Raw genomic sequence first — 16,725 nt, forward strand, 5'->3', positions numbered from 1 at the left:
AAAATTCAAGCATAAGGAAAACCCTATCCACTAATTTGAACAAAACTATTAATTTGATTATTAGCAGAATTTCAGTTAAAATCTTTTTAATCAGAGGAACAGATAACAACAGATTCTCAGATTCAATTACTTCAATTCAGGATTGCACCGGGCAAGAACCTATATAGGAGCCAAGATAGAAAAAAACAAGCAAAACTTCAACTTGACATTTCTAGACTAGCTGCTCTGCCAGTAAGTTAAGCATTACACTTGATAAGGCAAATAAGGAATGTGCTCAAAAGCAGCCATACAGAAGGCCAACATACAAGAAGAAACCTGCAGCTGTAGATGCCTTTTTTTGTATACTTTAAATTAGACTAAGTGGGTATAAGACTATATGTATGTATGAACTGTAAATATTTTTTAGTTTTGTGATTTTTCATTTTGTTTTTAATGTATTAGTTCTGTGTGATGTACTAAAAATAGAAATTTTAAAAGCTTTAAGCTATTAACATTCTAATGGGGTAGTCATATTAAACCTTTTTCCAATTTGAGGAAAACAATGTCTCTTTTGGCAAACTTTCTCAGTTATATTTGGAAATATATTCTTACAGCTCATTGAATATGAAGAAACATTGACTGCTGGCTAGGAGGTTCTATGACTCTGTTAAACAATTGAGCAAACCACACCCCTACAAATTTACTGCTGCTGCCAGCTACAGCAAATACCTGACCAGCTCAGCAAGTAATAAATTAAAAGGATATTAATAACTTTGCTGATAGTTAAATAATAAATCAATCCATGCTGCACTGCAAATAACTTACTGAATAAAGTACAATTACAAATGTGATAAACAGATAACAAGTTATGCCTGTAGTTTGGCTTATTTATGCAAACTGCATACATGGTTAAAATTCATATGGCTTTTAAGTAAATAATTATGTTATTTCATTTTTTTTATTATTTCATTACATCCCTTCATCAGTCTATTTTCTGAACTGGCTCTCCTTACTATAGAATCTCTGGGAGCATCCCCTTTATCCCCTCCAGGAGGCACTCTCTTGGAGCACTTTAAACCACAGCCTCATTCCACCACAGTGTGCTAAGAAGCACGTCTGGGAGGCTTTTATGCCCACTACTGTCAGGAAATTCAATGCTTCTACCTGATATGCTCATTAAATTTATTTATTTATTAATTTATCAATCTATTCATTGATTGATTGGCTGTATCTGTCCTGTGAGTCTGTGTCCTTGTTTTTTTTTATGTTTCTGCTGCTGTATGCATTGAATTTCCCGAAGGGATTAATAAAGATAATCTAATGTCAGAAACTCGACTCAGAGTCATGGAAAGGTTTGGGGCAGCCACCCGTATAATTGATTTCCTGGCTGCAAAGTTGAGCAAGTATATACAGCACTGCTGTGCACAAAACCGAGTCTAAAACAGAACTTAGGGAATAGGGAAAAGGTGCAGGCTTTTAAAGGGGAAGACAGGAAGTGAGATCATAGGGGTCGGGGCTCATGAAGGTCTTCAACCATTGGTTCGAGCCCAGACGTGACATCACAGGGGCCGGAGCCGGCAAGGTCTCCTTCCATAGGCTCGGTCCCGGAAGTGACGTCAAGAGGGCCAGGTGGAATCTCCCGTGAATGGTCTAGAGGAAAGGGAGAAAAAGAGTCAGTGCACTCTGCCACATCCTGGTATGCCTCGGAACTGCCTTTACTCAAGCCCTTTAGCTGCCTCCCATGCACACGTGTGTGACACTAATCTAATTTAATCTAATCTAATCTAAATTAATCTATTAATTTAAAGGGCGCACTCATGCCCACACATACCCTGTCTCATACAGACTCAATTTAGAGTCCCAAATTAAGAAAACATTATCTAGAAAGAATACACAGAAACAAGGAAAACATGCAAATCCCTCAAAGATACTGACTGAGGTAAGAACTGAACTCAGGTACTTGGAATGATCAGGCAGCAGTTCTATCTAACTACTGTGCCATCATACCATCCCCATCTTAAACAAAATCTTTAAATATTTATTATTAGCATTATATATTTACTGTGGTGGGTTGGCACCCTGCCCAGGATTGTTTCCTGCCTTGTGCCCTGTGTTGGCTGGGATTGGCTCCAGCAGACCCCCGTGACCCTGTGTTCGGATTCAGCGGGTTGGAAAATGGATGGATGGATGGATTATATATTTAAGTATTTTAGTATGTTCTCCTTTATCTGAACTGGAGTAATCATATTTTTAAATGTTATGTTTATTAACTGGAACAACATGACTTGCAGCAATGCATGAGTCATGTAGTTACATGCAGAAATACAAAGAAATGTTGGAGCCATGTTTGCAGTTAGGCATGAAGACATTAAAGAATGCAGAACCTGCCAAAACAGCTCAATAGGCATGCTCAGGGTCAGTCTCATTCTGACATGTATTTAAAGTACTGTTGCAGGCCGTTTCAATTTAAATTATGAAGTCTTAGACCTCTGCTCCCATTTTACACCATTATGTCTATGATAATCCACCTCTGAGGCACTTTTTGTGCTGGATAGGAGTCTGAGGCAGAGCTAGACACAGTAAAGATTAAAGAGAATCTCCTTGATGGCCTAGTACTTAGAGTCTGTTGATTTGGACTGGGTGCCCTGTTAGTCCAGTGTATTTTTGTGATTCTTACCAGAATAAGCTGATGGAGAGCAAAATGTATTTCATTTTTTTGCCTATACATTTCAAACTGTAAGTCAGCATGGTGGTGCAGTGGTTAATGTTACCTACTCACAGTTCTAAGAGACTAGATATGAATTCCAGGCCTAGACACTACCTGCATAGTTGTTTCTCCAGTTTCCTCTCTCATTGCAAAAATGTCCAGAGCACACTGACTGGTCATTCTACACTGGGCTGTTGGGATTTTGGGTGACCTGTTTTGGACTGGCACACTGACCTTACTAATTCCTGCCTTGTGTCCAATGTCGAAGGTTTGGGTTGGGTTTAGAAAATAAACGGATGAATGGATAATACACTGTATGATCAAATAGGGTTTTGTTTTTGGATTTTGGCGTAGAGCTCTGTACCATTTTTGCTATGCTACTTTCTATTGCTGCAAGAGATATGTTTTATTCCTTCTTGTTCTACAGAATGCACACAATTATGTTCTTTCAGCTCATTAATGGTATCTAAGTCAGCAGAGTTTACTTGGCAGTGCTCAATCTTGAGGTGACTTTCAGCATGTCTTTTGTGCTCCTGTACTTTTACATCCCTTTGATCCCATTTGATAACAACATTTACCTTATCCCTTTAAATACATTACTCTTCTGTGCGTCAACCCTTCAGAATACCATGTATGTTGAAGAAAGCAATATTTCACTTGATTTCCAGCAGTCTTTTATTCCAAAATTTAAATTTTACAAATGCTGTCCCTTATTTTTTTGTATTATCTTTTGGAAAAACTATTGAAAAAGCTCCTGTAAATTCATTGTAACCTTAACACAAGTCAGACCTGTGCTGATTACACAATAGCAGACATGCAATATTTTGAGTTGATCACACATGTCACACAGAAAGGCATGATCTAAGTGGTAGCAGTGCTACATTGCAGCAAGGTGATCATGGGTTCACATCTGGAGTCCTCCCTGCGTGGAGAGCATTGTGAGTACTTAGGAAAGTGCTATATAAATGTAAAGAATTATTATTATTATTAATATGATGCTGCGCATTTCTTTCACATACAGTTTTCTGAAACAGAGAATATATGAGGCTACAGTATATTCAGTAATTGTAAAGCACCTTTAGAACATGTTTGCTAAAAAAAGAAATACAAAAGCAAAGATTATTTGTTTGTTACTACAGGTGTACTTCACCAGCTACCTGGCCCCACTGTCTGCCTACAGTAACAAATGCAAAGATCACTAATTTTGCCCAACACACCCAGTGGTCATTTGCTTAAAAATATAATAATAATTCATTACATTTATATAGCGCTTTTCTCAGTACTCAAAGCGCTATCCACACAGGGAGGAACCAGGAAGCGAACCCACAATCTTCCACAGTCTCCTTACTGCAAAGCAGCAGCACTACCACTGCACCACCTGTGAGGACCATACAAGGCAGCATCCAAAGATATGACAAAAACAGCTACAAAAAAGTTAAAACTACAAAATTCCAACAGTAAAGGTCTTAGAAAAGAGCAATTTGTGAATTTCCCCTTGGGATTTATAAAGTATCTATCTATCTATCTATCTATCTATCTATCTATCTATCTATCTATCTATCTATCTATCTATCTATCTATCTATCTATCTATCTATCTATCTATCTATCTATCTAATTAATCACCTTAATGAATATTTTTTTGTAAAGACATGGCCAGTACATTGAAAAATGATCAAGAATTAAAATTTTAATGCATAACCATAAAGCAGGGCACAAGCTCAGAGAAGGACCTGACTGTGTCTTTTGCCGATGCCCTCCCTGGTCATGTTGCTTTTCTGCTGGGAAGGGGTGGGCTTTTCCATGGCTGCCGCCATAACAACCACAGCGACGTGTGGGAGACTTCCTGCCACGAGAAAGGGAGCCTGCGCTGGCGTGCAGGGAAGCTGGGCAGGAAACAGGAAAGAGGCAGGAAACACAAAGAGGAAACTGCGCCCTCCTAGCAGATACAGAACAGTGCAGGGCAACATGGCGACTTAGATGATGAACTGGCGAGGGGGTCAGGAGAGAGTCAACACAACAGAGACACAAGGAGTGCAGTTACAGGAAACAACAGCCTGGGACTCAAGTGAAAGACATGAACAGAGAGAGAGGAAAGGGGAAAAAAAACAGTGGTAGAAAAGCAGACCGAGGGAAATTAATACCTTGAACAAGTGCACATGTTTTTAATTTATTTTGAAAGATATTTATTCCAGTTAGTCTAACTTATTTCAACAACGAATTTATATAATAGAGCTATTTGGATTAAGAAAACAGAAACAAATGTTGCAATTCTTTGGCATGTTTAAAATAAATTGCTTCCAAGCACCATTGCAAATAACAGTTATTAAAAAGTCAGAGTACTCATATAAAAAATGCATAATATGTATTGATAAATTTCATTACATTCAAAAACATTCTATCCATCCATTTCCTATTCTACTTATCTATTTCAGGATTGTGAGATACCTGTGTCCATCCCAGCAACCAACGCTGTAAGGGGGTGCAGCCCATCTCATGGTACCCTCACTTACACTCAATGAATTTAAAGTCAGCAATTTACCTAAACTACGTATGCTGGAGTAAAAACATAAGCACTAGGAAAATATACCACCTCAACATAAGCATTGCCTGAACTGGAATTTGAACCCTGGACTCTGGAAGAGTCAGAGCCAACTACAGTGGACATTTTCAAAAAACATATTTTACAATTTATTTTACATTTGAGGCCAAATAATGTATTAATTTAGGACTATGAGTTTTAAAGAACTGTATATAATACAGTATAATCGGACTAGCAGCTGAATGGTGTGGTTAAAGTAATCCGTTATCATTGTCTAAAAATAATAGGATTCTGTTCAACACTGCTAAGCTGGCCAAAGATATCCTCTTAACTAGAAGCATCTCTACAACAGATACCAAGCACATAATTTCTCTCACAAGTAACAAAGACAGGTGCAGTTAGATCTGGTGACATGATACAATCTCACATAGAAAATGAGAAAATTGCCTCAGGCAAGACATGCACTCCATCTTTTATGAGATGAATGAATCTCTGCCATTAAAGCATTTGTCTTAAAGCACAGTTTCTAAGCCATATGCTGACAAAGTTGAGTTTGGACCTCAACCTCGGGCCACTAGAAAACTATTCTTCACCATTATTTCCATTTTTTTTTGCTATAAAACTAATGCCCCGACACAGCCAGGGTTAAAAAAAAATCCACTTCTAAGTTCTGGACTCTCACAGACACCCGTGCCGAATCAGTTCTGAAACACAAAAAGCCCCCCGGCACTCATTTCTAGTTTCCTGTAGCCAAATTTCCTGTCATTCTCTGCAGCTGTGGGTTTAAAAAGGTACTACACCCCCCTCACCACCATCACGAGCCTTACTCTTAAAGAAACAAGTTACTAAAATGTCCATACTTACTTGAAGTTTTGTCTTATCATGTCACTCAACTATAATTTTGACATATTTTATTCATACTAACCAAACAATACAAGAATTCAGTGAATGAATGAATAAGTACCAGAAGAAAAAAAGGAGAGAGAGAGAGAGAGAGATTCCCTGTCCTCTCCTTAGCCTTACAATATAACAGGAAAGACTGAATAAATAGGGAAATATAGAGTAGGAGAGAATAAAGGAGAGTTTACATTATGGAGTCCTGCAAGGAAACAACACAAATAAAAAAATACAGGTTTTGTATGAATAAATAAATACATGTAACCAAGCCAATCCTCTAGAAGAGATGTAACATTATAGTTGATGAGGTGGGCAAATAGTGAGCTCTTAGCCAAGGCTGCCTTTTTTTTGAAAGAGCGCCAGAAAAATTAAATTACAGAAATATTCTCTTTTTTTGGAGCACCATTGTTTCATCAGGAATTAGATGAAGCTTAGCTAAACATGAACTCAAGAGAAAAACTCTTTTAATTTTAAGCTAAAGCGCATAACGAAAAGATACCAATCAAAAGGCAGATATGAACTGAAAGACTTGGACACTCATAGGCATTGTGAAAGTATGAAAACTGGTAAGTATGCCAAACTTGTTCACCAAACTGCCTTTAGTACCTTATGGACAGAGGTGGTATTATGACGTACATGGTGACATTTTCCTGGAATTGTACTGTTGAAAAAGTTGCTTTGATAAATTGCACATCAGTTACCAGTCTCACTGATGTAATATTCCTTTCACAGTTATTTGATGAGATCTATGTATTTATTCATCCATCTACTATATAATCAGATCCTGTGTGTAATAACAATAAGGGATTCTGGAACAGATAAAATTCATCCATTCATCCATCTAGTTTCTATATCTGCTTTTACTATTAGAGGGCCAGAGTATATCATGGCAGAATCAGGCACAGAAATACAAGAAGTCATTCTAGATTTGATAGCAGTCCATTGCAGGAGGCAAGAAATCTTCTAATATTCAATTACACAGTACTGAAAAAGGAAAGATCATGTGGGTAAGTGGGAGGACTTTAGACAAAACTTAATACAATAGGAAGTAAACAACAGAAATAGGGCCTAACTGTGGAGAGGTAGAGGTTAAAATGACGTACAAGGAGCAGTTGGGCAGCTCTGAATCAAAGCCAAAATCACAGGCTTTCTACTTGAAGCAGTAATGCAAGAAGATATATGAGGTGGAGTAAGGGAGGAAGAGAACATCAAGGCTGCAAGATTTAACAGGTGCATTTTAAAAGCAAATCACCTAATAACCTCATAGTAATACTGGATGAATTTCACAAGGGTGTCCACCCATGCAAAGAATGTTATTATACTTCATCTTAAATCCCAATTACAGTTCCATCTTCCAAATTGCATAATCTAAGGCACAGTTTACTCTATTCATCCATTAGAAGTAGCATTAACACTAGTCTTTTTAATCGAGTTGTTGACATTATCTACAAGCTGAATGTTTACTTTCTTTCAGACTTGAGTATACTAAAATGTACGTGAAAATGTCTAACACAGTATCTCATTAATTGGGAGCACTCATGAATACACATAAAGCTGAATACGAAAGATAATGACAAGACAATTTCAACAAGGTGTAGCAAATATTCAACGACAAGTCAAATAGCATCTTCAGAATGTTTATACTTTTTTCGTTTTTTCTTTTCCAACTGGCTTTGGCATTGAGACTTAATCAAAGAGCTTAACTAAATATTAACAACATATTTGACCATAGCAAAGGAGGGCAGTCAATATTAGAAAACGTTTTGCTCATTTTCTGGGTTTATAGCAGGTTATACAGCATTAAAAAGAAAGAGATAAGAATCTTCCTTCAAAACACCAGAACATTAAAACATCTTATCAAAAAATTAATTTTGAATGATATGGACACAAGTAATTCTCTGTTACAGCTTTACATATACTGCCAGGTTTATTCCTACCACTAGGCTTTCACTATTTGTCTTCTACAAAATGATAAAAGGCATTTATGCCTCTGTCTCGACTCTTAATTGAACCCTCATTGAATCTACCCCAACAAACATACACTTCCTTAACCACAACCTTTACTCTTTTTGTAACATCTCCCTAAGGCCTTGTAAATGCTGTACCAGCTCAATTAAGGCCAATGCTATTCAGGTTAGACCTTCTCCTTTTAACTCTAAAAACAGAGAAGGCACAATTTTTATAATTTCTCCCTTTTGATTGGTTATAATCTATTCATTTCTACACACTGGTCAGAACAAGAGATTTACAATGTCTGTAATGTTTTTAACGAAACCTGCACCTCAAACATTTCAGGATAAAGTCATAAAACTTCAGCCAACCTTCTTTTTTTCTCTTTATTTTGTCAATATGTTAATTTTCCTTGCAAACCTGTGGGATATTCTTAGAAACTAAAGTTCCATTGCATCCTGTGTTTCTCTTCTTTAGTTCTCTCTTCTCAAGTGTGTTTAACCTGTTGCTAACATTTTACTCATAGAGACCTCTACATATCATTTCAGTGTGGGACACAATATTGATATATTCCACTGGATAACAGGCAAATTTTTCAAGAACCCCAACACAGCCAACTGCTGCTAACATGATTACATTCCTATTCCCTATGAGCTTTATAAAACTGGCCTTGATCATAAACATTTTTGCAATTTCTGTTCCCTTTGTATTAAAGTACAGCAAATATGTACAGTGTTAATGATCATAATTGTTAATTACCCACATTATTGAAAGACAGACCAAAAAATTATGAGATGAGACAATAAACAGTGCAAATTTTCATCTGAGTGCTCTGCGCTGGGAATGATCCCATGCCAGTCTGGTCTTAGTACATATTTACAATAACAAAACTAACTGTGGATTAGCGCCATTGCAGTGTGCTTCAGAGCTGTGGTCTAGCAGCAGGCCAATTGCAATCACAGTGTTCTTCTTAGAATTGGTGAAGGGGAACAAGGTTACATACTAACTTTGACAACCTCATGAGCAGGTCGAACGGACTTAGTAAGAGTAATGTAATGTTACAGAATAAATTCCACATGCTACAGACAGACTGTTACAGCCATGAAAAAGTACAAATATACAATTAAAAATATTGAAGCCATATTTTACATTTATATCTGAGACTGAATAAAATATATTTAGATCAAGGTCACAGGACAGAACAAGCAAACATATGCAAATATTTATATTGCATAATATAAGAAAAACAAAAATACAGATCAACATACATTTAACCATTAATCATCAGTCAAAAGACACAGACTTGGTGTCTCTGATTAAGAGACAGTGCGCCTTAAAAGATGCTGCTAATTTTCTCCACAGTGTATTCCTTCGGAGTGTCATAACGGTATATTTGTGAGTGTTCTCCAGGTCTGATAAGAGATGGCTCACAATATGTATTATATAGCACCTATACTCTACTGTGAAGTTTGTGATGCAATGAGGAATTCTTTACAACTACTGTCCAGCTTCTGACCAGGTATTTTATACGCTCTGGTGGCTGCTGGATTAATTTGGTTATTAGGAAAAGCTGGGGTTACATAAGTAATGTCAAGTATCAACACTCCTGTATTATCTATATAATTGAGAAAATGAGTTATAGCTTTACAAGATTAAGACTCCCACAGGCACTGAGGTGGCACATGCATATACTTACACTCTATCAACAAAACATACATAAATAAAATGAGCCCCCAGTCACTCATACATTAGGTTGAGGTACAGCAATATAATGAACGAGTAACCAAGTACATGTATACATTTATTAAAGAGCACAAAGTACAATCCTGCAGTACTTCTTTATATTCCCTGCTTTGTGCCCCAATAAATGCAAGGTATCGGCAATATACTAATAACCCAATTGTGCTTCACTCACTCAGAATATGGAACCAATGTAGAAAGCATTTTAAGATGGAGAATCTTTTATCTGTGGCACCTCTGCAAGAGAACCACCTCTTTCAACCCTCGCAAACATATGCAGTTTTTAATATCTGGAAAAAATTTGGGATTAAATTGATCAGAGATCTTTATATAGACAACATCTTTGCATACTACGAACAATTACATTCCAAATTTAACTTTCCAGCTACACATTTCTTTCACTATCTTCAAATTAAGAACTTTGTTAAACAGAACCTGCACGATTTTCCTCATCTTGCACCCTCGTCCATGCTGGAAAAAATATTGCTCAATTTCAAGGACTTAGACACCATCACTGCAATATATAAAATTACATTACAGTCCCTCCCTTTCAAAGATCCAAGAGAACAATGGGAAAAAGATCTCTTAAATCAATATATTAGAAAGGGAGTGGAAAATAGCAATGCAGAGACTTCACTCGAGGTCCATATGCACAAAGCATACAATTATTCAACTCAGAATTATATATCGAGCACATCTGTCTCGCCTTAAACTGTCCAAAATGTTTCCAGGGCAAGATCCAACCTGCGAATGCTGCAATCAAGTCCCAGCCTCACTGGGTCACATGTTTTGGGCTTGCGTCAAATTAACATCATTTTGGACCAAAATTTTTAAGTGCCTTTCAGACAGCCTTGGTGTCACAATCCCTCCTAACCCATTAACAGCTGTGTTTGGTGTTCTTCCAGATGGGTTTAAAGTGGAGAAGGACAAACAAACTGTGATTGCATTCACTACACTTTTAGCATGCAGACTTATTTTGCTAAACTGGAAGAATCCTAACTCTCCTCTTTTATTTCAGTGGCTAACCGATGTTTTATACTATTTGAAATTGGAAAAAAATCAAATATTCAGTTAGAGGATCTGTACAGAATTTTTTTAAAACCTTGCAGGATCTAATCAATAAAATTTAGAATAAGCTCTTAAAGCACAGAAGAAGCAATTACCTCTGCATTTCTTTTTCTTCTCCATTCATCTCTACTTGCCTATTAAACTCATCAATTTAGGTATGATTATAAGCCTTAAGTTTTACCCTATGCTCTCTTTCTCAGGGGTGGAGGTCGACTTGTTTTTCAATCCTATTTTTTGTAAAAATCGATCGATTTGTATGAATGATTACATTTAAATTAATAAAATTATTTAAAAAAAAGCACAAAGTACTGATAAAAAAGAGAAATGCCAGTGATATTGAGAGAGAGCGAGGCGTTAGAAATTTTAGGACTGTAGCTGCAACACAGCTAGTTTTAGGAAGACATGAAATTTCTAGGGCATAATCTACAGGTCAGTGAGTAACTCCAGTAGAAGTCTGAAGTGATTTTAACCTTTCATTCCGAAGTTAAGGGGGCAGGGGGATGGGGTAATTATTTTGACAGGGGTTATATTAACATCCTAAAATCCTGTTGCAGCTACAATTGAATAATATTGTCTGAAGCTCAAAACACACAAAATATACATAAATGTGATCTTATGATCACTATAGGTTCTCATATTAGTATGACAGAATTAATCAATAGCACATAAATATTTAACATCAGAAAGATAAAATAACACCTTTTGGCTTATGTCACATGTTTCAGGGGTTGCCAGGTTCCTGAAAAATTTATAGCTGAAGGATAACGTAAAAATAACGAATTTGCCCAAAAAATAGCCCAAAGCTTGAGGTAGGCAAAATGACACTCCAAAAAGCCGGGGATGGTGTCAGAGCGAGAGTGTTAGGTACAAGCCATCAAGCTTGAGGTGGGGGAGGTCAGTCTGAAGTCCCTCTGAGATATTTCAGAGTGATAGAATGGGTATATATCATCACACAACCAGGGAGCATTCCCCTTGGGGATTTTACAATGGTAAAGAACATATACAATAGCAAAGCAAGAGGTGCTGGATGGATGAAAAGCATCATAAAAATTTGTTGCAGGGGGGTTGAAAAATAGTCCAAAATACCATGTTGTTTTAAAAAAGTTTCCCAATAAACCTGCAAAAGCCCATTTCTTCCCACAGATGATGATCAAAAATAGCCCAATTGGGCAAGAAAACCGTATACCTGGTAACACTGACGCACATGCACATGTGAGGGATGATAATTTGGGTGGTGGGGATGAATTAGTTTTTGCTTGCATATGCCAGGGAACGCACCCAGGTTTTTTTTTATTTTTATAACTTCAAAAAGCACTTGATGCTAATTGTTAATTGGGATAACAAACTTAATGACAATTTGCAGAATGACAACAGTATTGGCTTTTTCAAAAAAAGGCTAGGCATTGATAAAAGAAATTATTGTAATCAATTTATTTCAGATTTACTGTCACATGTGACACAACCCTGGTCTACTGAATGCATTTGACAATGCTGTACGATATTTTTCCCCCGTTTCTAATTGAGCCTGTTTCACCAAAAGGAACCTCCCTTGCTGCTCTTCTAATCATGCTCAATTCACAAAGGGGGAAATACTCCATTCTCTTCGAATGCTGTCTGTGGATCATCAAAGAATTTAAAAAGGTAAAACTGGGTCCCAAGGTAACAAAGGTTGAGAAACATTCCTCTAAGATAAATGCTGCAATACAGCAGGACAATGAAATTGTTATCCCAAAGTGGTTGATGAAAAAAAAGGCCTAATCTGAATGTCTATAGACAGTGAGAGAAAATGGGAGCATACAAGATGAAGCCCACACATACACAAGGAGAACATGCAAACTCCACACAGAGAGGACCCAGGAAGCAAACATAGGTCTCCTTACTGCAGGGGAGCACCACTGCACCACAGTGCCACCAACTAACTAAACATTCTGCAACAAAATACAAAACTACAAAATACTGTTGTGAACAAGCAGAAAAATAATGGGTGCTCAGAAGTACCACAATTCACTATAATAACCAGTCTACTAATTATTGAGGCAGCTTGCATTTTTCCTTTATCGGCATGGTTTCTTCTGAATCCCCCATTTGAAAGATATGTTTAACTGTTTAACTGACACATTTACATTATGCATAAGTTTGCCCTACAATAGACTGGTGTATTATCCAAATTGGCTCTAACTTTGAACCTGATTTCACCAGTATAGGCTCAATATCTCATTTCTCTTTTTGACTAAGAAGGTTAATATATGCATGTTAGGCTAGTTTATGCTAAACTGACTGAGAGTGCCCTCTAATAGACTGTCATGTGCAAGGATGGATCTTGCTATGTACCTGATGCCACCAGGATAGAATCCAGTTGTTCATAATCTTGTCATGAAACATTCAAAATGAAGTAGGTTCATAAAAAAAATTGATTTGAAATCTAGAGTCAAATGGGGATGAAACTGGACACATCTGACAAAAGTTCAGAAGTCTCTTTTACACATGATTCCCAGGAAATCTATAACAGGAGTACACTGTGTTTCACTCTTTCACATACTGTATACCAAAGTGACTCAGCGATATCCTCAGTTGATAACTGTTATATATTAAATTCTCAGCCTCAGGTAAGTGGGTAGTGATCCTGACAGCAAATATTTGTGACATGGTTAGCAACATGTGTGAAATGAGCCACTATTAGCCCGGTGCAGACACTGATTAACATTAGATTTCCAAAAATAAGAGATATCTATCACATAGAATATCTATCACATCTTTCTAATTAAAGAAAACAGCAACACTTACTTCTATAAGACATTTTCAGGAAAAAAATGTGTAGCTCAAAGTGCTTTATAAGGAATAAAAAAGAAATGCAATTAAAAAATAAAATTATAATTCATAAGAAATAAAGATATGTATTGTTCTGGTCATAAGTTGATGTTTATATCAGCTGAGAATGGAAAGAGTTAAGGTATCTAGTGCATTATAGTCATGCGGAGATGTCTCTCAGTTTACAGACCAGTGGTCTCGACACCCTTCTTCTCCTTATCAGCTTGAACACCATTCCAGGAAATGAGAATGCTGTTTTCCTGCTGACACTGTTTTCACTGTCTGACAGCAAACAAGGCATGGTGGAGTGGTGGGTATGGGGTCTTGGGACAATGTAGAATTCTTTTTGAATCACACTGTCCTTGTCCAGTAAACTTTGCATGCATTAAATAAACTATGTGCAGTTGTGTAACTAAACAAACATGTGAGTTAGACACAGCAAAGGTCCTCTTGCTCTTTTGAAAGTCCAGTCATTCACCATCATGTCAAGGGTTGTCAATAACGAAATGGCCCTTCATGGAATGTGAAAAGTGCAGCCTTCTTTTAGTGTAATTCTGATAATCCTAACCAGGAGTGCAAAAAGCACCACAGCACCACTATGATGCTGTATGACTGAAGAAAAGCCAAGGACAGGGACATCGGCAGCCTGCCAGACTAACTGTAAAGACAGAACTGGCTGAGGATAGAGACAGATTGACTCTCCACAGACACTGACATCACTTGCCAAAGTGGCATCATCAATACTAGGTAATCATGGCCTGTGAATCTTATAATGGCTAAGGCAGGAACCCAGTCACAGGCAACAGGACTGAAGTTTTAAGCAGGTAAGTCATTTTTCTGTAAATTTCAAAGCACCCCTACTACTACCTACCCCTGTTCTACTAGATAGATGCCCTTGTTTCTACAGAAACACCCCTGGAGGGTCATTCTCCATTTTTAACACCAAGTTCATTACCTAACACTGTGAACTTCATTTGCATGGATCTCTTCATTCTCGACAGCTCCATCCTCAACACACTCCAGAAAGCATGTCTACATGTGCTAATTAATTATCCCACACTGTATAAATTAATTTAGAAATCATTTATTTGAATGAACCTTTCACCAGTGTTTGTGACTGATTTATATCAGTTACCCAGTCAAGTAAAATTTTACTAAACTTACAAGGACAACAACACCATTGCATTCCATTGCTTTCTGGGTATGGGACTGCATTCCAGATGGATGTGAGCTACTCACCTTATCTAAACACATCATACTGTAACATTCTCAAACTTACTTAATCCAATTTTTAGGTTCTCAAGGGGTGGATCCTATCCCGCTAGCACTGGCCACAAGACCACAAAAAGCACTAGAGAGGCAGCAGTCAATTGCACAATTCACTCACACACGCACATTGATACTCACACTGGTAAATTTACAATCATTAGTTAAGCTAATTTGCATGTCTTTGGGAAAGTTTGTTGGAATACTCGAGTATGTGGAGAAGAACCAATGCAGACATGAGGAAAACATGCAAACCCTACACAAACAACAAATGAGTGTGTGATTTAGCCCAGGATACTAAATTTACAAGGCAGTACTGCTACCCACTGCACCATTGTGCTGTCTGCTTATTTAAACATTTTATTTAAAAAATTAAATAAAACTTACAATATTGTTTTTTCAAACATGCATCCCTCCACTTTCAGAATTTCTTGTTTTACTATTATTATTTTTTTTGCAGTGTTGCAGAAAGCCAGGGCAAATTTCAACAATATGGAGATCTGAAATGTTTGTCAATCTTTCACTTGGCAATATAACCAACTTATGCTTCTTATTGGGTGCATTTACAGTCATTGTCATGTCTGTCTGTCTGCCTGTTCACATAACACAACATGGATCCCATTTGTTATATTTTTTAAGGCTTCTGGTATTATAAAGCTTATTTGTGCACTCTGTGGACCATTTATTTGATATTATACATTTATATGTTGTTTTGTGTCAATATTTCATCATCATTTTTGTTATCATAGATGCTCTTTTGTCACCAAGTATCCCCCATGGGGGTACATCATGTAACTTGTGATCTTCCTGAGGATATTTAAGGTGTCAGCATGCTGCATTTAGTGTGCAAGGTTTTGGATTTAATTACAAAATCCATTAGGATATTAGTTAGTTCAAAAGGATCCATAGAGAGCCATGTCTATGCATGTTATTTCAACTTTGATTTTGATTTTGTTAATCAGGCTTGGTAATTCATTGTAGTTGAATGAATGTTGTTTTCACTACAATGTTTTTTTGTACATCACCTGGTCCATTTCAAATGTTTCAGAACACCAGCTGTCTGTTGATATTTGGCACACTTACTCTTCAAGGAAATTTGTTGGGAAAGCTCAGTTTTTATTGAGATATTCAAACAGTGGGAAAGATCAATTTTCATTGAGATATATCATATAGAACATGCTGTACAAATTTTTGAAATTTGAAAAGCTCGAATTTTAATGCATGGGTGAATTTTCTCTAAAATAGATAAACCTTACATGAGACCTGTATTACAGATTAACTTATTGTTTTAACTCACCTTGATAGTAGTTATTTACATGTGTATATTTTCCTATCTGTGATAAACTAGATTCCCAATTGTACTCAAGCAAAAGCAGAAAACACAGCATCACATCAGCAGCTTTGCAAAACCCTCAGCTACACCAACTTAATTATCTTGCTCCTTAATGTTGTACTAGGTAAGTTAAATGATCTTTATAAGAGTAAATGTAAATAAATGCAACCACCAATCAGTCAGGAAAGCAAAATGTCTCGTAACCAATCTCGAACTGTATTTAATAGGAACAAAGTTCCTTAGGCTTTAATGGCTCTGTAAACAGTTATACATACAGTAAACTCAGAATTTATGTTACACTAAAAACAACATCACGGTTGCATTATTTGTGGATTTTAATGAATAATTATTTTACTAACACTATAAATAAAAGCAATGTGCCACAATGATCTGCAATCAGTCATGGTTTATTACAGCCAACAGTATTAGCTTGAGA

The 16,725-nt window shown here is 36.8% G+C and overlaps 1 protein-coding gene across 2 annotated transcripts in view; it reads right to left on the reverse strand.

Moving 5' to 3' along the window:
- The window catches only part of she (Src homology 2 domain containing E), a 60,065-nt gene that overhangs the window by 21,538 nt on the left and 21,802 nt on the right, over positions 1–16,725 (reverse strand). The gene's annotated exons all lie outside the window — the stretch shown is intronic.

Source organism: Erpetoichthys calabaricus, chromosome 2 (genome assembly GCF_900747795.2).
Source record: "Erpetoichthys calabaricus chromosome 2, fErpCal1.3, whole genome shotgun sequence".
Lineage (NCBI taxonomy): Eukaryota > Metazoa > Chordata > Cladistia > Polypteriformes > Polypteridae > Erpetoichthys > Erpetoichthys calabaricus.